Below are 22,612 nucleotides of genomic sequence, written 5' to 3' on the forward strand. Positions count from 1 at the left end.
TAACTGCTATGGAAAACAGTGTAGAATTTCCTCAAAAAATTAAAAATAGAACTACCATATGATCCTGCAATCCCATTTCTGGATGTATACCCTAAAAAATTGAAAACAGGATTTCAAGGAGATATTTGCATACTCATTTTCATTGCAGCATTATTCATAACAGCCAAGAGGTAGAAGCAACCAAAATATTTATGGGCAGATGAATGAATCAAGAAAATGTGGGGCTTCCCCGGTGGCGCAGTGGTTGAGAATCTGCCTGCCAATGCAGGGGACACGGGTTCGAGCCCTGGTCTGGGAAGATCCCACATGCCGCAGAGCAACTAGGCCCGTGAGCCACAATTACTGAGCCTGCGCGTCTGGAGCCTGTGCTCTGCAACAAGAGAGGCCGCGATAATGAGAGGCCCACGCACCGCGATGAAGAGTGGCCCCCACTTGCCGCAACTAGAGAAAGCCCTCGCACAGAAACGAAGACCCAACACTGCCATAAATTAAAAAAAAAAGAAAATGTGGTATGTACATACAATAGAATATTATTCAGCCTTAAAAAAAGAGGGAAATACTGTCAAATGCTACAGCATGGATGAACCCGGAGGACATTATGCTGAGTGAAATAAGCCAGTCACAGAAAGATAAAGCAGGGTTCCACCTTGCACAAGGTGCTTAGAATAGTCAAAATCACAGAGATAGAAAGTAGAATGGCAGTTGCCAGAGGCTGAGGAGAGGCGGGGGGAAGGCAAATTGTTGTTCAATGGATATAGAGTTTAAGTTTTGCAGTATGAAAAAGTTGCAAAACAATGTGCATATGGTTAATACTACTGCACTGTACATTTAAAAGTGGTTAAGATGGTAAACAAAAAAAGATAGTTTGTTTTTTTTTTTTAAACTTTATGGCTTTGATTGAAAAATACTCCTCTCCGGTTTCAGGCAAACATATCTTAAGGAAAAAAGATGCAGACTGGCCTCTATTAGATTTAAATGTTTTATAGGCCTTTGTAGAACATAAATGTATTTGCTCACGCAGGCTTTCTGTTCCCTTGTTACCAACATGAATGGTTTGAGGGAATATAAGATCCTTGAAGTTGAATAAAATTATATAATTTTTAAAAGGCAGTGAGGAGTGATTGCTGGTCTATAGAGATTAAGAATTTACAAGTACAAGACTCTTATTCTCTAGCTCTCTGACTAAGTGAATCTGTTTTTGTATTTCTGATCTTTGCATGAAACAAAAACCCTGAAGTTACAGTGACTCATAAATAACTGTAGTGAAGCATTAAGTCCATGACCTAGCTGGTTGCAGGTTGTCAATAGATGTGATGGAGCGTTAAGGACCTCTTGACAACAGCTGTGCTGGTGCTAGAGGCCCTACCCCGCAGAACAGAATGCTACCTCTGTGGGCGGGAACCATTGCCTGCCTCTCCGCTGTGGGCACCAGAACTTTAGGAGCAAATCTGAGGCTTTAGCGAGATATACCTTTCCCCAAATGGTCATGAATGTAGGTAAGTCAGAGGGCATCACAGGCACTCAGTTGTTGATGAAGGGCAGGCTTTCCAGCCAAGGATATTATTGGCCCTTAGTTGTTCTAACCTCAGCTTCCTGAGTTGACCTTATTTGAAAATAGAACGGGTTATTCAGATGCTCAGAAAGAGTCACTGTTTAATGTTATGGAATTTGTGAATTCGTTTTTACCTCTCTTGGGGCATGAGCCTTTGGGTTCGTGTTGGGCAGTCTTTGACCTTGGGCCACATGCTGCCTGCCCTACCCTTGTCATAGGGCCCAGGATCTAATTTCAGAGTCAAAGATTGGAATGCTGCTTCCATTTTGCTGCTTCCTAAATAGACCCAGATAACAACATTGTAATGGCTAAAATAAGAAGTCTTATTTTTCTCATGTGTACTCTAGTTTTCAATACAGCAGATAATCTAAACTATAATATTATACATTTTCCATGCAACTAAATAAAACTATTTTTATTTAGAATGAAAAAATAGTGTAAGCAGCTTAAATTATTTTCCGTTTAATATTTTTTGCTTTTCTTTCTTTTTCCCTTTTCTGCTTTCCTTCTCTTTTTTTCCTCCCTCCCTCTCTCTTTCCCTCCTTCCTTTCCTCCCTCCCTTTTCCTTCCTCCCCCCTTCCTCCCTTCCTCCGTTCCTCCCTTCCTTCCTCTCTCTCCACACCCCCCTTCTCTCTGCCCCCCTCTCTTTAGACACCAATTGAGTCCGTTTGGAGTAGAGGTCTCCAGTTTGAACTCTAGAGTCAGACAATCCCAGCTGGGCTCTCACTAGCCATGTAACTCTGGGATACCTCTTACCCCCTCAATGCATCTTTTCTTCTGTTATAAAATAAAGATGATAATAGTCTATCTCTTAGTGTTGCTGTGATGATCACATGGGATGATTTGTGCCTGGCCTATAGTAAGTACTTGATAAATATTAGCTACTGTATATTATTAATATGCTGCACAAGTAACAACAAGAACATTGATTTTAAGTAAGAAAAAAAGGAAAAAGCTCATAAGAGCAACCAAAAAGCTAAATATGATGGCAAACCTATTGGAAGAGATCTTGAAACTTTGCTAATTAAATACTCAGGAAAGAAGCAAGAAGTAGGAAAAATATATAATTTTAGTCTCTGAAACAACAAGAATAAGACTGTTGCATTAGATGAATAAAAGTTAGTTCAGGCCATAAGCCACAACAAGGGAATTTTCCTAGTCATCAGCAGCATTTGTACTGGTAAGACGGGTTCAGGAGATTACATTTCTTTGAAGTATATTGGAGATCAGAAAAATTTTGAGCTTACGAATCACCTGGCCCAACACAATCATTTTACAGGTGGATAGACTAAGCTTCCAGGAGGTTAAGCACTTTGCCTAATGTTACACATCTTCTGATGGCAGAGCTGGACTGGAACATGGGTGTCCTGATTGGAGCCCAGGGGGCCGTTCTACTGGAGCACACAGCTTTCAAAATGTGACAAGATCAAAACGCCCAGAGAACTTTCATGCTTTAGTGAGAATAACTTTGCATTCACAGCAGGGATTATTTTTCACCCCTGGAATTCAAAGCATCTGAAAACAGATATCATTATCTCAGGTTTACAATTGGAAAAAATAGGAATCAAGAGAGGTTCTCGGTTGACTGGCTTTGTTGCCCAGCTTCAGGCTCCATAAAAGCACCCCTCATGCCCATGCAGGCTGGTGTGTGAACCTGCTGCAGGCACCTGCCCCGATCCTGGGACACCTTCCGGCTTGCTTCCATTGCGCACTTCCGTATTCCTTCATCACTGTCTCCTCCCAACTAAATGTAAGATGCCCAAAGGAGATGTATTTTGTTGTTGTTCATAGACAAATCCCTACCTTCTTGAACAAGTGCCTGGCATTTATTTGACTATCAGTAAATATTTCTCAAATGGATGAAGAAAAAAATTGATTCTCTGGGCTTCTCCATCTGGTTACTTGGATTGGCAGATGCATTTGGGCCATGTGTCTAGGCTCTGATTTTGAGACCTCTACTGTATGTTGGCCAGTTCCATGCTTTGCAGTCTTGGGTGAAAGGAGCCTGCCTTTGGACTGCAGCCTGGATTCCAGGACACAACCTGCTAAGCATATTCTTTGCTCCACCCAAGACTAATAAGAAAGAGGGTAAGATTCTAGAAGATTGGACTTCTGTATTTCAGAAGTATAAAAAGGAATCCTCCAAACCCTGTATACTGTGGGAACTCTGTTGACGTTTCACTAGGGAAGTCAGTGAAGTGGGCCCTCTGGGAGAAAGAATAGATATAACGCCCATATACATAAATGCAGTGAATCCAAACAGGGCCTTGCTCCGCTGTGCTCATCTGACCTGCCATTGTCAAGGCTAACTCACCCTTCAGACTGGGTGTGTGAGGTTTTCTTTAGGCTGAAGCTGCCTTTGATGTTCATTTGAAGCTTACCTCACCAGCAAAAACAGACTACTTCATCCCTGCTGTCACAAAGAGTTGGACAGTGAAACATCTCTAGGCTTTTGCTTCATTTCTTTTTTTTTTTATTAATTTTTATTGGAGAATAGTTGCTTTACAATGTTGCATTAATTTCTGCTGTACAGCAAAGTGAATCAGCTATACGTATACGTATATCCCTTCTTTTTGGATTTCCTTCCCATTTAGGTCACCACAGAGCCTTGAGTAAAGTTCCTTGTACTATACAGCAGGTTCTCATTAGTTATCTATTTTATACATAGTAGTGTATATATGTCAATCCCAATCTCCCAGTTCATCCCAACCTCCCTTCCCCCTTGGTATCCATATGTTTGTTCTCTACGTCTTTGTCTCTATTTCTGCTTTGCAAATAAGTTCATCTATATCATTTTTCTATATTCCACAAATGAACGATGTTATACATTTGTTTTTCTTTGCTTCATTTCTTTAAGCAAAACAGTTTCAGTCTCCCTGGTGAAGCAGACCTCCAGTCAACAACCTATATGTGTGAACAGAAAACATTCCACAAAGCCTGCCTTATACAGAACTGCTACATCTCCTGACTCCCAGATGTTGTCTGTAGGGTTTTATAGAATCCTCAGTGGGGTCTGCAAGTTTGCTGCCTTCACTGATGCGGTCACCTTCCCAGATGGTATGTTTGCCCTCCCAGGCTCCCAACACCCGCCATTTCTGATATTTCACACCACTTTAGGAGTCATGCCAAAGATAGGCTGAGTGTGACCTTCTCCTCTGATGTATGCCATGGGAAGATGATCAAGTTATAAGGTCCATCGTTGTTCACGATGAAGCCCCTAGAGTGGATATTGCATTTTCATTTCTCATCCATCAAGAACAACCGTATCATCATCAACTACAGCTGAACTGGGCTGGTCAAGATCTGCAAAGTGACCATCTGCAAGCAAGGACAATCCGCATTGGTCACACACAGCTGACTAATGGCAACACGCTTCTTTTGGGGGAAAGGATGGACAAGCCATGCAATGAGTCATCAAGATGGGCAAGCACTTCCAGACCGTGGGAATGTTTTCAGTGACCTCTGCTTCAGCCCTAGTTGTTCCTATCTTTATGCTGTCATGTGATCAACAGTAAGACACGGGGGTTAGAAGGGAAGATTATGATAAGTAATTGAAATAAGAAACAAACAGCATCTGCAACACAGGCTACTCCATGCACATACTTGACCAGGTCTTCTGATGGCCAAACTCTACTTGTTGCTACGCAGGTAACCTGTGATACCACATTGGCAGACCAGGTAAAACCCTTTCTCGTCAAACCTTTAAAAATAAAGATCTTAATTAATAACCCCTAGAAAAGATGTAAAGATGGGAGACCTCCTTCTCCTATAAGTAATCCTTGACGCTGTGCAGCCTTAAAGGCAACTGAAATAGGTGTGGGCAGTTCTGTGTTACCATAACACCTATTGATTGAAGAAAACTGTTCTGTGGCCTTGGAATGTTGGGTTGGCCTTTGTGAGGGACATGGTCATTATCAGAGAAGGAAGCAGAGGGGATTTTTGTGGCTTTGGTGAGGTTCCATCTAGTTCTGTACCTGTTTCCCTGGTGAACCATTCTGCCCTATGTTTGTTCGGAAGCTGAAGTGGGTGGGCCACTGATGGGTCTTTAAAGACAAGACCAATATGACTCTCCCTTCTTCTGCCTGGCCTCCATGACAGTACCAAAAGTTCAGATTATTCCACAGGTCATCAGGCTGTAGGCTTAGGAAAGGAAGTCAAGAAATGTTTTGCAAATAACTTATTATCAGAGGAAATGTCAGCTGAGTCAGGGGCATTGTTCCTCAAATGTACCCGGGTGTTGAAGGATTTAATTGGGGTGAATAGTTGAAGCAGGACAAAGATGGTTTTTCCTTGGGGACCCATGTACTCAGTTAAAAGGCCAAAACAGAAATGCTTATGCAATGACTTTCTTCCTAAAAATTCAGAACACTTCAAAAATTCCCACTAATTGTATTCTCACCACAACTCTGAAGGCTAGTACAGTTATCATGCAAATATGTTTTTAGGGCAGTTAAATGTGTTCCCATAATTCCTTTTATAGGCATGCATATTCATTAGGAACCCTGAAAATTTATTAAGTAATCACCAAACGTTTTCAAGGGCTGCAAATGCAAACTTTGTGCTGGGAGAGGAGAGTATTTAGAGATACTCCGAGAATTTAAAGAATGATCAGCTCATTAAGTCTTCCGGCAACATATATTTCAATTTCAATACTTAAGCTCTGGATATTTTCACTTGTTTTGTCTTGAATGGAGAAATTTGATTTTAAAGTCTTTTCTTATAGTGGGTTTGCATCTTTCCATCATTTCTGCTTTATGAAAGTAGATGCTATGTTATTTGGTGTGTAGATATTTATAACTGTTGCATCTTCATTATAACTTGGAATCTTTAACATTATAAAGAAGCACTATCCAACAGAACTTTCTGTGATGATGGAAGTGGTTTCTGCACTATATAAATTAATGAACTAAAATTAAAGATTCATTTCCTCGGTCACATTACCCGCATTTCAAATAGCTACATGTGTTGCTCATGGCTACTGAAATGGACAGCACGGTTATATAGTATCTTCTTTGTCTTGCTTAATACATTTTTGGCTTGAATTCTACCTTGTCTGATATCAAAGCCTTAACCCCTGCTTTCTTTCGGTTTGCTTTTGACTAGCACTACTTTGCATAACCTTTTATTTCTAACCTTTCTAAATCACTTTTGTTTTAGGCAAGTCTCTTGTATACAGCATAGAGTTGAATTCTGCTTTTATCTTAGGTTAGTTAATCTTTATCTATATAACATCTGTGTTTGATCTCATTTCTTTCATTTTAAAATACATATTATAAATACTAACAGTCCCCTCTCTCCTTGGTTTCACACTCTGAGCAAAATAAAATTAGCTTGCACACTCTCATCTCTTGTTTGCTTTCCAATTTTAGTCAGTAATATTCTCTTTCTTAGTGTTTCTCTGTACTTTTAGGTGTCTACAGTTCTGTTTGTTAGCATTAAATCATATCCTATGACCCCCTCTTACTGCTCATGATGCAATTAATGTTATTCTACTTACCCTATTCTCTCCCCCCTTTTTTCCTCCAAAATTTTATTGTGAAAATTTCCAAACTTAGAGTGAAGTTGAAAGATTTTTACAGTGAACACCCATATGCCCACTACCCAGACGCTGTAATTAACATATTACTATATTGGCTTTATCAATATGTGTCCATCTAGCTATTGGTCAATCCATCTCATTTTTTGATGCACTTCAAATTAAACTGCAGATATTAATACATTTACTCTTAAATACCTCAGCATATATATCATTAACTAGAGTTTAATATTTATTTAAAGTATTTTTCTTTTGGTGTAAAATTTGTATGCTGTAAAGCACCCAAATCTTAAGTATACCTTTGCTAGTTTTGAAAATTGCATGTACCTGTGTAACCCAACCCCTAACAAGATATAAAAGGTTACCATTGCCTCTGCAGAATTTCCCTGGGGCTCCTTCCCAGTCAATCCCCACTCCCCTCCCAGAGGCAGACTTCTGATTTTTTTCCACCATAAATTAGTTTCACCGGTTTAGAAACTTCACGGAAATAGAATCACACAGTATGTACTCATTGGGTAAGAGTTCTTTCACTCAGACGTTCATTTCATTCAGACACAAAGACATTCATAATGTCTTTGAGACACACATCCATGCAGTTGCTTGTATCAGTGATTTAGTCCTATTTATTGCTCAGTAGTATTTCATTGTAAGAACATATGGCAGTTTTTTGTATATTCTCTTATTAACACACACTTTGTTTCCAGTTTGGGGCTATTATGAGTAAAGCTTCTATGAACATTTTTGTACAAGTGTTTTTGTGAGCTTTTAAAATTTCTCTTTGGTTAATACCTAGGAGTAGAATTACTAGATCATAGGGTATGCCATAGGTGTATGTTTGGTTTATAAGAAACTTTGAGACCTTTTCCCAACTGGTTGTACCATTTTATATCCACACTCACAATGTATAAGAGTGCTGGTTTCTCCACATTCCTCACCAACTTTTGTGTTGTCAGTCTTTTAAAATGTTATCCATTCTAGTGGATGTGTAGTAGTATCTTAATGGTTTTAATTTTCATTTCCCTGATGACTAATAATGTTGAGCACTCTTCATTCCTTTATTGCCATTTGCATATTTTATTTTATAAAATGTGTATTAAATTTTTTTGCCCGTTTTAAAATTAGGTGGTTTGTCTCTCTATATTGAGTTGTAGATTTGTTTATTTGTTCTAATATATTGGATACCAGTTATTTGTCAGATATACATTTTAAGAGTATTTTCTTCTAGTCTATGGCTTGCTTATTCATTTTCATAGCAGCATCTTTTGATAAGCAGACATTTTTAGTTTGTTGACATTTGATTGATTGTTTTTAAAATTTATAGTTATTGCTTCTAGTGACCTAAGAGGCTTTTGCCTACCCCCAAGTCACTAAGACATTTTCTTATGCTCTCTTCTAAATGCTTTATTGTTTTAGCTTTTACATTTTGGGCTATGGACCATTTTCTCCCCTTTTCCTCCCACATTTTGTTAGATGTGTTAGTTTTACAATATCAGAGCACATAATATTTGCATATTATTTTCTACTCATTTCTGAATTTATTTTAGTCCCATTTCTAAATGTATTTATGCTCACCACCAGTTCCTTTGCCAGTATTTCCCAGTTGTCTCATGGTTGGGTGAAGCTTGTCTGCTAGCAGGTTCCTAGTGAAGGGGGCCTGGGTACAATAGTCTCTGATTTTCAACCTCAATACTTGAGGGATGTTTGGGATTAATAAAACATCTTTGGTTCATACATTTTGCTTTGATTAATGTTTCAAATATTAGTTATGCTTATTGTTTATTATTTTTCCAAAGAGATTTCATTTATATAGAAACTGGAAGAGAGATCCATTTATTTTAGACTATTTTCTGAAGATGTACGTATAAGCATTTCACCTTAATACTGTCTTCAGGGCTTCTCTGGTGGCACAATGGTTAAGAATCTGCCTGCCAATGCAAGGGACATGGGATCGAGCCCTGGTCCGGGAAGATCCCACATGCCGTGGAGCAACTAAGCCCGTGCGCCACAACTACTGACCTGAGCTCTAGAGCCCGCAAGCCACAACTACTGAGCCCATGTGCCACAACTACTGAAGCCTGTGCGCCTAGAGCCCGTGCTCTGCAACAAGAGAAGCCATGACAATGAGAAGCCCGTGCACCACAACGAAGAGCAGCCCCCACTCACTGCAACTAGAGGAAGCCCGTGCACAACAATGAAGACCCAACACAGCCAAAAAAAACCAAAACAAAAACAAACAAAAAAAACCTGTCTTCAAGTCCATGCAAAGGACTGCAAAGGGCTGCCTTGTGGGTTCCTTTGGCACTAACAGTCATGATGGACTTCCTTGTAAAACTGGGTTCCTGTGAGTTTTGAAGTTGTGTGTAGCTGTGAAAGCACATAATAAATCTAAGGTACTAAGAAAATATGTGCAATACTACTACTACTACTATTCACTACTGTTTTTTTTGGCCACACCAGGTGGCATGCAGGATCTTAGTTCCCCCACCAGGGATCAAACCTGTGCCTCCTGCAATGGAAGCATGGATTCTTAACCACTGGACTGCCAGGGAAGTCCCTCACTACTATTTTTATAGTGAGAAGTTTAAATCTAAGAAGGCAGAGGGGGTTTCCCTAAAACAAGAGTAGAATTCTAAGGCTAGAAACACTAATTTATTAAGTTGATAACCCAAAATTTAGATAACTTAGTTTCTTATATAAACTTGGGACCCAGATGTGAATTAAATTTCAATTACTGATTCTTAGGAAACCTTTGAGTAATTACAAGTTGGGTAACACAGCTGAATTCATGGGGTATGCATTTTTTCCCTACTTAAATCTTTCTGCATTTGATGCTTCCTTATTTAGCAAGTCCATATAAGGAATGAGGAATCCATTATCTCAAAACACATTAAAGATTTTTAAGAATCTCTTGTAAGCACAGACACTAACATCTGATCTAACTGGGTTAATGTGAGATAATCCATGGAATTCAATATGCTTCTCTGTTTATGTAATATGAGCATCACAATGATTTCCAAACACACGTCACCCTGGTATAAAAATAAAATTATATAAAAAAATGGAGGAAGTAAAAAAAGAAATATGTAACTTACAATATGCTGGAATTCTTTTTTTTTTTTTTTTTAATTATTTATTTATTTTTGGCTGTGTTGGGTCTTCGTTTTCTGTGCGAGGGCTTTCTCCAGTTGCGGCAAGCGGGGGCCACTCTTCATCGCGGTGCGCGGGCCTCTCACTATCGCAGCCTCTCTTGTTGCGGAGCACAAGCTCCAGACGCGCAGGCTCAGTAGCTGTGGCTCACGGGCCTAGTTGCTCCGCGGCATGTGGGATCTTCCCAGACCAGGGCTCGAACCCGTGTCCCCTGCATTGGCAGGCAGACTCTCAACCACTGCGCCACCAGGGAAGCCCTGGAATTCTTAAATATTGACCTGTGTAAGAAAGATTGAATTCATCTAATACCACACTGGCAACTGATGAGCAAAGAATAAGAATAGGGGATTTTTGCACCTTTCACATGAGTACAAGACCTAAAGTTTTCATGAGGACAGTCAGTCTCTGTTCACTGGAGTGAAAAATAACTAAATGGAAACTTTGCCTTCCATGGAAATTTTAATTTCAAAATAGAAATTGATATATTTAATGTTTCTTATTATAAAAATTATATATGCTTCAAAAATGTAAAAAATATAATTGCATATAAAATAGAAAATGAAAGCCCCCACTGCTACCCCCATAACTGATCTCATGCCACAGAGAAATCACTAATATTAATAACTTAGTGTTTCAGACATTATATAAATATGTTATGTATTATAAATTTTTAAATTGTATAATTTATAAATACAATATTTTGCATTAATAGAATCTGTAGTCTTATCTTTTTGCATTCAACACCACATCTTGGACATGTTTCCATGTTAGTTCATATAGATCTACCTTCTCCTTTTCAGTGGATTGATAGTATATAGTAGGCCATTGTATGAATGTGCCTTTATTTATTTATTTTTTTAGGGATTGAACCCGTGTCCACTGCATTGGCAGGCAGATTCTTTTTTTTTTTTTAATTTTTATTTATTTATTTATTTATTTATGGCTGTGTTGGGTCTTCGTTTCTGTGCGAGGGCTTTCTCTAGTTGCGGCAAGTGGGGGCCACTCTTCATTGCGGTGCGCGGGCCTCTCACTGTCGTGGCCTCTCTTGTTGCGGAGCACAGGCTCCAGATGCGCAGGCTCAGTAATTGTGGCTCACGGGCCCAGCTGCTCTGCGGCATGTGGGATCTTCCCAGACCAGGGCTCGAACCCGTGTCCCCTGCATTGGCAGGCAGATTCTCAACCACTGCACCACCAGGGAAGCCCGAATGTGCCTTTATTGAGTTAATGAATCTCTTGCTGATGCATAGTCAATTTGTTCCTAGTTTTTTGATACTATAAACTGCACTGTGGTAAACACTCTTTTACATATATTTATCTACTAGGAGAATTTATATTTTTTTAGAAGTGAAATTTTGAGATGAAAAGGAATGGATATTTTTAGTTTTGATACCTAATGCTAAATTGTACTGTGGGGTTGTTATGGTTGGCTTGGAAGATGACCAATAAGAGAATAATATAAATTTAAGATACTGAGGCCACATTAAAATTAATATCTATTATTAAGTCATTATTTTTGTTATGAGAGAGACAATAAGACTAGTGAGAGATTTCAAGGTACTGATCAACTATTTTACAACGCGGAGAGGTAATGAAATGGAAGGGATACTCTCCACCTTTTTATAAAACGGCAATAAGAGTACTTACCTCATAGGGCTGTTGTGATGATTTAATGAGCTAATAGTTGTAAAAGTCCTAGGTGAGTACCTGGTACCTAGTAGGTACTCAGCAAAGTATTACTGATATTTCTATTAAGAGAATTTGTTCTCATAAAAGACTCCTCTCTTAGCTTTCATGATCACAGTTAAATAACTCCTTTTGGCTTCTGCTTTCATCGAGTATGAGACCATTGGTAAATACTTAGTACTATTTAGCGTGAACAAGAGACAGTTGTATTTAAAAATGAGTGATCACATTTTATGCTACAAGATGTGGGAGGCTAGGGATTCAGTCAAGGCAAAAGTTGGGGCCAGCAACATCTGCCATATGCCAAGGGTCAGTGCCTGAAAGGTGAGCAGTTACCAGCCCTAGCTCCGATGTCAGGAAGTGAAAGCAGGCCAAGAGTCAACGAGCAAGATGACTCACAGGTAACAGGACACCCAAATGTCAGGAGTCAGAGGAAGCCAGGAGCCTGGCTTCAAGCACAGAAAGGCTCAGGCCAAGGCAAGCTCTGAAGTTGTGAAGTTCAAGGTGGCCAGCCAGGGGCCCAGGGGGACAAAAGCACACATCCATGCTGGAGAGACCTGGCTAATAGCTGTTTCTGAGCTCTTCCAGGCTGGCGTGGGTCAGAAACCAATCACAAAAGAGCTTGTCTAGGTCCTCCAGGTACAAGTAGGTGAATGAGGCTGCAGAAAGTTAGGTCAGGTATAGGAAGAAAGAAGAAATAAACTTCCTGTGGTAGCTGCAACACGCTGTGATGGAACCCTTCTATAGCAAAGCGTTAGAAAAGCTATATATGCTTGTATTAGCAAGCCTCGCATCTGCTATCATCCCTTGGGAAATGAAATGTTGCTGTGCTCTTTTCTTTGCATTTCTAAAATAATCAAATATCTAAAATTCATACAGCTTTGCTGAGATTCAAGCAATTATGGCAGTAAAACCTCCATCGTATGTTCTATGTCTTATCCTCTCCTCTGTTTCTTCCTCAAAGAGATTGGGAGGTGACGTTGGCAGGAGACATGGCTGTGTGCTGCTATCAGGTAGATGGGGACAGGATCGTGTAAATTATTTTATTTTATTTTTTAATTTAGTTATTTTTTGGCTGCGTTGGGTCTTCGTTGCTGCGCATGGGCTTTCTCTAGTTGTGGCGAGCAGGGGCTACTCTTTGTTGCGGTGCACGGGCTTCTCATGGCGGTGGCTTCTCTTGTTGTGGAGCATGGGCTCTAGGCGCGTAGGCTTCAGTAGTTGTGGCTCGCAGGCTCTAGAGCGCAGGCTCAGTAGTTGTGGGCACGGGCTTAGTTGCTCCGCGGCATGTGGGATCTTCCTGGACCAGGGATCGAACCCGTGTGCCCTGCACTGGCAGGCGGATTCTTAACCACTGTACCACCAGGTAAGTCCCATCGTGTAAGCTATTTTAGAAGCATTGCTCTTATACTTGGAACCATGAAGCATGTATGGAAGTGTAAGTAACTGTCTGAGGCTGATCCCTAGAAAACAGTGCCTAAGGCTAAACCTTAAAACACTTCACTGGGGAGCCCAATCCCAGGAAGCAAGAGGGAGGCAAAGGAAGAAGGAGAGCGGGTTATGAAGCTGGCCACAGCTGGGTGACAAGTGCTGTTGATTGCTCATTCTTGCAGGATGTCTTCAGAGAGCTGTTATGAAGCTGTTGCAGCTCCTTTCTGGCGGTGGTGGGGAGAAGAATTATCCTCTGGCTCCCATTTCCAGTGATCAAAGTTTGCTCTGCAGGGCGTTACTGCCCCACACTTCCAGGTTGCACCACCTGCTCCCTCCATCAGCTGTCTGTCTCAGCTGTCTGTCACGGAGGCTAGATCCAAGATGGCAACTGTTGCATCTGTAGCATAAATCACAGTCCTCAGGGTGAGCCAGAGTGTAGGCATGCGTCAGTGGCACTTCCCACATCCTTGCCTGCAACATGCAACCTCGCAGGCCCCGCTTGGTGGGTGCCCAGTGGGTTCCATGCCATCATTTAGCCCAAAGCCCATAGCGTCTCATGCCTCAGCAACAAGAGGGAAGTCCAGGTAAGATGCTGGCTGGTCATGCCCACAAGTGTCATGAGAGACTGCAGCATTGCCTGACGCCATGACCACAGGAACAATACAAGACACTGCTTACGGCCATCTCAGCCAGAATGTCAAGCATGTGTCCGAATCTGGGGTGGCCCATCCATTGAGCCCAGTACTATGTCATTTACATGTTTCTGATTATACAGTAATAACATACCATTTGAGCACTCACTGCACAAAACATTTTATATATAATCTCATGTATGAGTCTCATTTAATATACATTGGTTTTTTTAATATATTGTTTTATATTCTATTTTTCCCACTTTATTTTCTATGGTGAAGATTTTCTCATCTCTTTCAATATTCTCCAAAAGCACGTTTCACTGGCAACAATATATTCCATGATGTGGATATATAGTAATTTATTTCACTTTCCCATATTATTGAACACACTGGTTGTAATTCTCTGCTCTCATAAAGCATTCCATGTGTGCGAGTCAAATTTGTCTAGTCTCTGTTGTTATAACAAGCAACCCTCAATTTTCGGTTGCTTAAAATAACAGAGATTTATTTTTCACTCACATATGGGGTTAGTAAGGGACCTCTGCACATCATAGTCATGTAGGGACCTAGTCTAACAGCAGCGCCATCTCTGATGTAGTTGGCCACTGTGCCAGAGGGAAAATATAACTCTGGAGAGATTCATAGGGGCGATTAAATGCATCCTGGAAGTGACACATGCCTCTTCTGAACTCATGGGTCAAGTCTAGTTGCAACCACGAGGAATACAGGAAGGGAAAAACAACCAGACATGGCAAATCTTACTGAGTGTGACACAATTACAAAAGTCCTTGTACATAAATCTTTTTGTGTTTTGCTACTTATTTCCTTAAACATTTATATAGGAAAATTGTTGTAATTGGCAGTATATAAACATTTTTATGCTGATGCATGCACTGGAGTTTTAAATTTTGGCTCTCAGACCCATACTTGCCCTTTAATACTCTCTTCTGTTCAGGTGACTGGGAGCCTGCAAACTACATTTCCCAGACTCCTTTGCCTGTTGGGTAGAAGCCATTTTTTTCCTGCTTTTGGCTCCATCAGCAGCCTTGGGAGCCAACTGCAGGTGATTACAGGGTCCAGCAGCAAGTCCAGAAACACCAATGTTGACTTTCTGCCCAGGGCCTGTGGTGGCGCTTGTGGACCCTGTGTAATACCACCTTTTTCCTTTTGCTTCTCCAGGCCAAGGGGTAGAGTTAGTCCTGAAGTTAATGACCTCCAGGTAGCATGATCTTCCCCTTTGTTTTCTCTGGCCCTTCTAACTATTATCTGATCAACTCTTGTATTAAATTTCCTGTGTTTAAATGCCTGACTGGGCAACAACTGCTCTAATATATATGCCAAATTGCCCTCTAGAAAGTTTATACCAATTTACACTCCATCCCAAAGTGTTTGAAAGTACCTCTTCCCTTTAAACCTTCACCATAAAGAATACATTTGATATTATCATTTAAAAATTACCTTCTAGGGACTTCCCTGGTCATCCAGTGGGTAAGACTCCACGCTCCCAATGCAGGGTGCCTGGGTTCGATCCCTGGTCGGGGAACTAGATCCCACATGGTGCAACTAAGAAGTCTGCATGCCACAACTAAAGATCCCACATGCCGCAACTAAGACCCAGCACAGCCAAAATAAATAATAAAAAAATAAAAATTACCTTCTAATTTTATAGGCACTGATTATCTCACTTTAATTTGTATTTCCTTGTTTACTATCAACACTGAACTTTTAACTTGTGTATTAGCCAATTGTTCTTTCACAAATTGATCATTCATGATCTTCACCTATTTTAGGGCTATCTCTATTTTTCACAGATTTGAAAACATCTGTATCTGTTAACGACTTTCATTGTCTCTTATCTATGTTTCAAATATAATCCCAGGTTGTCATTTGCTTTTTGGTTCTGTTTATGGCATTTTATAACATAAGGAAATTAATTTTTTACAAAATTAAGTCAGTTCTGGTAGTTTACTATAAGATTTCTGCTTTGGGATTGGGCTTTAAAGGCTTAATTAAGGTTTTTAAAATTTTCTTCGTAAAATATAGTTTTAACCAATTATCTGTTAGGGACTAACAGATAACACAATTAGACGTTCATGGCTTGAGATGGTTTTATTATTTCTCCTTCTTTATACCTTTTCTTATCTGGATGACAAAAGGATGTACAAAGGGCCAAGAGGATGATGGTACAGAGCCAGTTCACAGTGAAGTGAGATGATCCCCACAGAATCACAGCAGCTCTACTCTCACTGGCCAATGAGCCCACCCACAGTTCCAGTGGAACGTGGTGCATGAAACTGCTCTCCTGCAGGTATCATTGTGGCATGAGAAGTAATGCCCAGAAGGTCAGACCTCCAGAGCCAGCTGTCGGATCTTTCTCTGTGTCAGTATAGCCAGGTCCTTCATCTCTTTATTCTGGGCCCCAGTCTTGAAAATTGGCTTTTCGTTAGTACACAGGAACTTCTTCTCTGGGCACTACCTCCCACTCCAAATTATGCTCCACATTTTTAGCTAATGCCCTTCTCTGCTCTTCTTTTAGGTCATTTAAGAACATGAAATTATGTGTTGGATGAACATGTATCTATATAAAATTTTATACATAAATAATTTATACTTAATATTTCACTGGAGAATAAGTCATTTTTCTACTCTATTGGTTTCTTTCTTTACTTTTATGCTTAGAAATTACTTTTCCATTCCAACATCAGGAAACCATTGATCTATCTCTTCTGTTAGTTTGGAAATAGCAGCTTTTGCTCTGAGCAGTGAACAGTGGTTAGGCTGTAGAAAAATCTTGTAGCAAACAGCAGTAGCTGATATACAAAAAAATAACATATTTGTCTCCTGTTCTTTTTCTGAAACCTTTTTTTTTTTTTTCCACTATGAAAAGCATAATTTTCCACTGGTCTGTTTCACTTCATTTCTCTCCTGGAGACTGTTCTATAGGCCCAGGAAGAAAAGGGGATCCTGGACAGGGTGACTATTTTACACTTCCCAGTAGCAAATACTGCCACTTCCTTAGCATAGTAATAGCCTCACAGCTCTATCCACCTAGTCTAGAGGTTGGCAAACTTTTTCTGTAAAAGGCAGATAGTAAATCTTTTAGGCTCTGAGGGCCTTAAAATCTCTGCTGAAACTACTCAGTTCTGCCATTGTAGTGAGAAGCAGTCATAGACAATGTATACACTAATGAGAGTGTTCCAATAACGCTTTATTTATAAAAACCGTGAACAGTTGTAGACTTCTGCTCCAGTCTACTGCTGCAGAAAGAGGTAATCTGGTAAACATGATTAATGAACCCTTCAATTTTCGTTACTTACTTTTGTGTAAGTTAGGAATGCCAACTGATTTGACTCTCAATGTTTGTTTAGTTTGGATGTTAGTTATTGCTGTTAGGTGAGGCAGTTTTTGACCTGTGTCATCTATGCCCTGTTCCTCTTCCTCATAGAGAGTCAAGTTCACTGTCTTTCAGGTCTGTGGATGGTTTCTGTGGCTGCTTAGCTGTGGTACCATTTTGTCTTAGAGGTGAAGTGGAGAGCACTTACAAGGTAGGTCAAAGGCCTTGCCTGAGAAGTCACTGATTGCTTCTGCCCACAGCAGTTTGTTCATTATCACAGGTTACAGGTTATAATAGCTGCTTAATAATTTTCAGGGGGTGGGGAGTGGATCAAATAGAAAAATAAAAGATCAAGAAGATCAATCTCCCCTTAAAAAAATTCTGATCTCTGATCTTCACAATGCTTTTAAGGACCTTCCTCTCCCTAGGTAAGTCAGAGAGTAAATCAATGAATAGACATTTTCATCTTCAGTCCACACTTGCTCTCTTCCTTCCCACCTCTCTTCCTATTTTTTTCTTCTAAAACCCAATTTTAAAAAGTGGCCCATAGTAGTAATAAAGTAAAATATATATTAACCTTGTTCTCATTTCAGAGAATATTTCACTTTTCGCAATTTTCATATGTCCACTATGTTAGGACTTTCATTTGCCCTAACTTGTCATCAGAGAAGTTCAGAGAAACAGAAAGTACAGAAGGTTCTATTCTCTTGGAGGGTTAGGTGTATTTAGAGCAATTTTATCAACTAGACACCTGGTTCAAGCTCACCACACCTGGGCCTAAAATGGAATTCCAGCAAGTGTGGCCAACTTGGATCACCATGGTGTCTCCTTGAAGAGCATCTGTCCTAAGGGCAGATGGAGCCAGGACCAACTTGCTAAAGTAAATCCCAGAGTGATAGGGAAGGCATGTTTCTAAAAGCCATGAAATATCTGTAATTCAAAAGTATTCCTGACCCAGCTCCATAGATTCATGTCTAAGGATTGGCAAAAACAAAGATATGAAAACTCAAAAACTTGTCTATTAGCAGTTTTCACACCAGCGTGCAGTAGATTCTAGAGCAAAAGACCGAAAGGCATTTCTTCCCCACCTCCCCACAGACCATTTTGTCCTTTTAGAATCTTGTGGACTGCCATGCATCAGTGGCTATGCTCAGCAGGAAGGTTCTCGATGGTTCTCGATGGAAGTGGCAAGGGCTTCGGAGAGGTGGTGCTGCACATTGGAATGGGCAACAGCTCAGAGCTGCCACAGTGGCACACAGTAGGTATGATGGGGCCCTAGGGGAAGCACCTGTGGAATCCAGAAGGCTGTGCAATGTTCAGCCCCTGTTGTGGTACCTAGCCATGGCACTTGTGTCCTACAGATGTGGTACTGATTGATGTCTGGCAGAAGCTGAAGTCCTCAGAAGGAACCTTGGTAGCTAGAAGAAGCAGAAACTGAAAAGACTTGATTCTAAGCACATGTGAGGCAAGACCTAGCTGAAGGTGAGGGCAGACACGGTGTGACCAGCATAAGTCAGTAAGGGCAAGTGCAATAAAACATGGATTATTATCTTTAATGTAGTTTGACCCAGAGAGTCCAATGGAGCCTTGCTTTATACGTAGAATATATGGAACCTAGAATCAAAGTTGACGAGGAACATAGATGTCCTTTAGTGGAACCTCCATCGCAATGCAGGATTCTTTTCTCTAGCATCCTTGGAAGAGCCTCTCAGCTTAAATGTTAATTAAGGGGAAGTCACAATCCTTAAAGGTCTATTACATTGATGGATAGGTTTAAGTCTTTAGAAATTTTAATGTCTGTTAGAAAATATCCAAATCTCAGAAATGCTGAGCATATACTATAGTCTGTTATTAACTAGTAATGTAAAATGTGACCCATAAGAGAAAATGTGACTATAGACATATTTATATACATAAAACATATATATGTTAATACACATATTTTTATATACAGACAAATGGATCTCATTAAACTTACGTATAACATAATTTTTTAAAAGTGCTATTCTTCCAGTAATAAAACAGCAGTTGAAATATTATTAGCTGCCATAACAGATAAACCCCTGAATCCCAGAGGCTACACAATAAACAGTTTATTTCTTGCTAACTTGAAGAACAAAATGGATGTTCAAATTTGGTTTTCTTCCCAGCAGTGAATAAGAGAAACCCAGCTTCCCTCCACTTCATGTCTCTTTTACCTTTGACTGTGGTTTGCCAGGTCACTGTGCTTGCGTGCCTTAAGCCAGTGGAGGGGGAAGAAATAGAGGCTCTTGGGTGGAAGGTTTTCATGGGCTAGGTCTGGAAGGGGGACGCACATCTCTTCCATCCACATTCCATTGGCTAGAATGCATTCACATTACCACACCCAACTGCAAGGGAGCCTGGGAAATGTAGTCCGTACGTGTGCCCAGGAAGAAGAGGAATCTGGTAGGATATAGGCTAACAGTGTCTACCACAGATATCCTCCCTGTTTGGCTTTAATAAAATCTCCTCCCGAGACACATGTTGTACATACTGAAGCATAGTCCAGTCTTTTGCAGTTTTAACTAAAGCTTTAAAAATTGTATGTTCATGAATATTTAACTACTTGCAAATGGCGGTAAATGTGAGGCCAAACCTGGCTGATTCCACCCACCTCCTTAGTAGAGGCCACTTGATTAGGGGCAGTGCAGATTTTTGGATCCTGAAGCTTGTATAATTTGGTGGAATCTGCTTAAGAAAAAGATACAAAATTAGCTATCAAACTAAATATTTAGAATGAGAATTTATAACAAGTAACATTTTCTAAAAAGGTGACAAATATCACAAACATTATAAAATCCAGAAAAACAACATAATATTATAAAAGAAGTAACTTTCTTTTTTTAAAAACTTATTTTATTGGAGTATAGTTGATTTACAGTGTTGTGTTAATTTCTGCTGTACAGCAAAGTGATTCAGTTACACATATATATATATTCTTTTTCATATTCTTTTCCACTACGGTTTATTCCAGGATATTGAATATAGTTCTCTGTGCTATACAGTAGGACCTTGTTGTTTATTCATTCTGTATATAATAGTTTGCATCTGCTAATCCTAAACTCCCAATCCATCCCTCTGCCATCCCTTTCCCCCTTGGCAACCACAAGTCTGCCCTCTGTATCTGTGAGTCTGTTTCTGTTTTGTAGATAAGTTCATTTGTGTCCTATTTTAGATTCCACATATAAGTGATATCATATGATATTTGTCTTTCTCTTTCTGACTTATTTCACTTAGTATGCTGATCTCTAGGTCTGTCCATGTTGCTGCAGATGGCATTATTTCATTCTTTTTTTATGGCTTAGTAATATTCCATTGTATAGATATGCCACATCTTCTTTATCCATTCATCTATCAGTGGGCATTTAGATTGTTTCCATGTCCTGGCTACTGTAAATAGTGCTGCTATAAACATAGGGGTGCATGTATCTTTTTGAATTATAGTATTGCCCAGATATATGCCCAGGAGTGGGATTGCTGGATCATAATGGCAACTCTATTTTTAGATTTTTGAGGAACCTCCATACTGTTTTCCATAGTGGCTGCACCAATTTACATTCCCACCAACAGTGTAGGAGGGTTCCCCTAAAGAATTACCTTTCTAACACATCTCTATAATACTTTTCTCTTACATTTTGGCTGTTATTCTTGATTTACCTTTCATTGGACTGCAATTTTGTAACATCATTTTCCACAGACAACAGAAAGAAAATTCAATCTTTTCTCTAACATAATTTATCAATATATTTTTCCTTATTATTAGTAAATAATTAGTAATTTGGTCATCCTTCTTTGCTCTTCTGACATTTTTAGAAGGTGTAAGTGCCATATTTCCTTATAGCTGATCTTCAATTAAAGAATTTTATTTCAGAGAACTAAATATTGTTTATTTTATTAGACACTGGAAATGGATCTCTGCTTCCTAGGTCATTTAATATTATTAAACTCATATAAAATCAATGCCTGCTTCAGGGAGTATTAAAGCAAAGTCTTTAGCTGTGTCGCCCTTTGCTTTTGGGAGACTAATTTGATATCAATTTTAAAAGTAGAACAAGCATAGAAACAAATCGATCTTCAAAACAATTCATAGAAACAAATTCCTAGGTAGGACACTGCCCGTAATAATAGTGGCTTGTCATAGTCTCTCCTTTGTTCAAATACAAGAATCTGTCCATGTGCAACTGTTACTCTTTGTGTTTTATTGGGAGAATTGGAGAGATATTTTCAGTTCTCTGTTGCCTAAAACATTTCTCAGGTGCTAATGACAAAGCAAATGGTTTCTGCTGCTTCTTAAATTTTGGCTGTCTTTACTCAATTAGTGAAATCTTCTGAGGAGTGAGAGGCTTCAGAATCTTCTGATGTATTATTTTTTCATTCCTATCAACTTTTTCCATGAACGTGTACACAGGCATCTCTGTTTGGAGGGCTGGAATTTGAGCCTTGTGACAAAGCAAACTCGAATAACCAAGGAGAGGAAATGAATAATAAAATTTTTTTGACAAATAAAAATGATGATATATTAGCATTAAACCATGTATTCAGCAAAGGAGAAAGGATCTGTATTTGTCAACTACCAAAGCCCTAACCTTTGAGGTAGGGATGATGGATGCATGTGCTGAACCAAATCATTTAACATCTCACAGCAAAAGGTAACCTTGTCATTTTCACCTGAACTGCATTTTCTTGCAAACTTTCTTTGGTCACAGAGAACCAAAGACACAGAATTGGTGTCTTTGGTCCTCTGTGACTTCCAGTACTTAATACCTTCCAGCCATCATTATTTTATGATGGGACCAGAGATCTGGTAGATTTTCCCCTGATCTGTGACCCATTTAAGCAACTGCACTGCATCCTGACTGCAGCCTGGAATTTTGGAAGACTTTTCATTTAGATGGTCCTCATCTGTACTTCATTCTGTTTCTACTTGGTATTGTCTTTATTTGGTGGTTTAAATGTAGATTAATTATCATTATAGTGGTGCCAGGTGATCTCAGTCGAGGTTGAGTTTGATTGTACTGGGTTAGCAAACTCCTTAAGCATTTGTATTTGTATGAGTTGATATTTATCAGGCATTGCTGTTTTTAAAAGAAAATGGGAGGGCTTTGTGCATGGGCTGCAGGGAATGGGAACCAGCTCAGAGAGATGAGAATAGAGAGGTTGTCTATGGTGTCTGTCCAGGGTGGTCAGAGCTAAAGTTTTTGAGTGTCATGGTGCTGAAATATGGTATAGGTTGAATTTGGTGGAATACAATGAGGAAAAGTCTCCCTTTCCTCTCC

The 22,612-nt window shown here is 39.7% G+C and overlaps 1 long non-coding RNA gene across 1 annotated transcript in view; it reads left to right on the forward strand.

Annotated features, from left to right (window-relative positions):
• The first annotated feature begins 489 nt into the window (after positions 1-489).
• LOC309644254 overlaps positions 490-22,612 on the forward strand; it is a 30,406-nt gene continuing 8,283 nt past the window's right edge. Inside the window, exons 1-4 of the long non-coding RNA XR_014254310.1 lie at positions 490-13,132; positions 13,170-16,289; positions 17,451-17,526; positions 18,432-18,577. This is a non-coding gene — a long non-coding RNA (uncharacterized lncRNA). The remainder of the gene's footprint in view (positions 13,133-13,169; positions 16,290-17,450; positions 17,527-18,431; positions 18,578-22,612) is intronic.

This window comes from Balaenoptera physalus (assembly GCF_965194825.1).
Source record: "Balaenoptera physalus genome assembly, chromosome: 15".
Classification (NCBI taxonomy): Eukaryota; Metazoa; Chordata; class Mammalia; order Artiodactyla; family Balaenopteridae; genus Balaenoptera; species Balaenoptera physalus.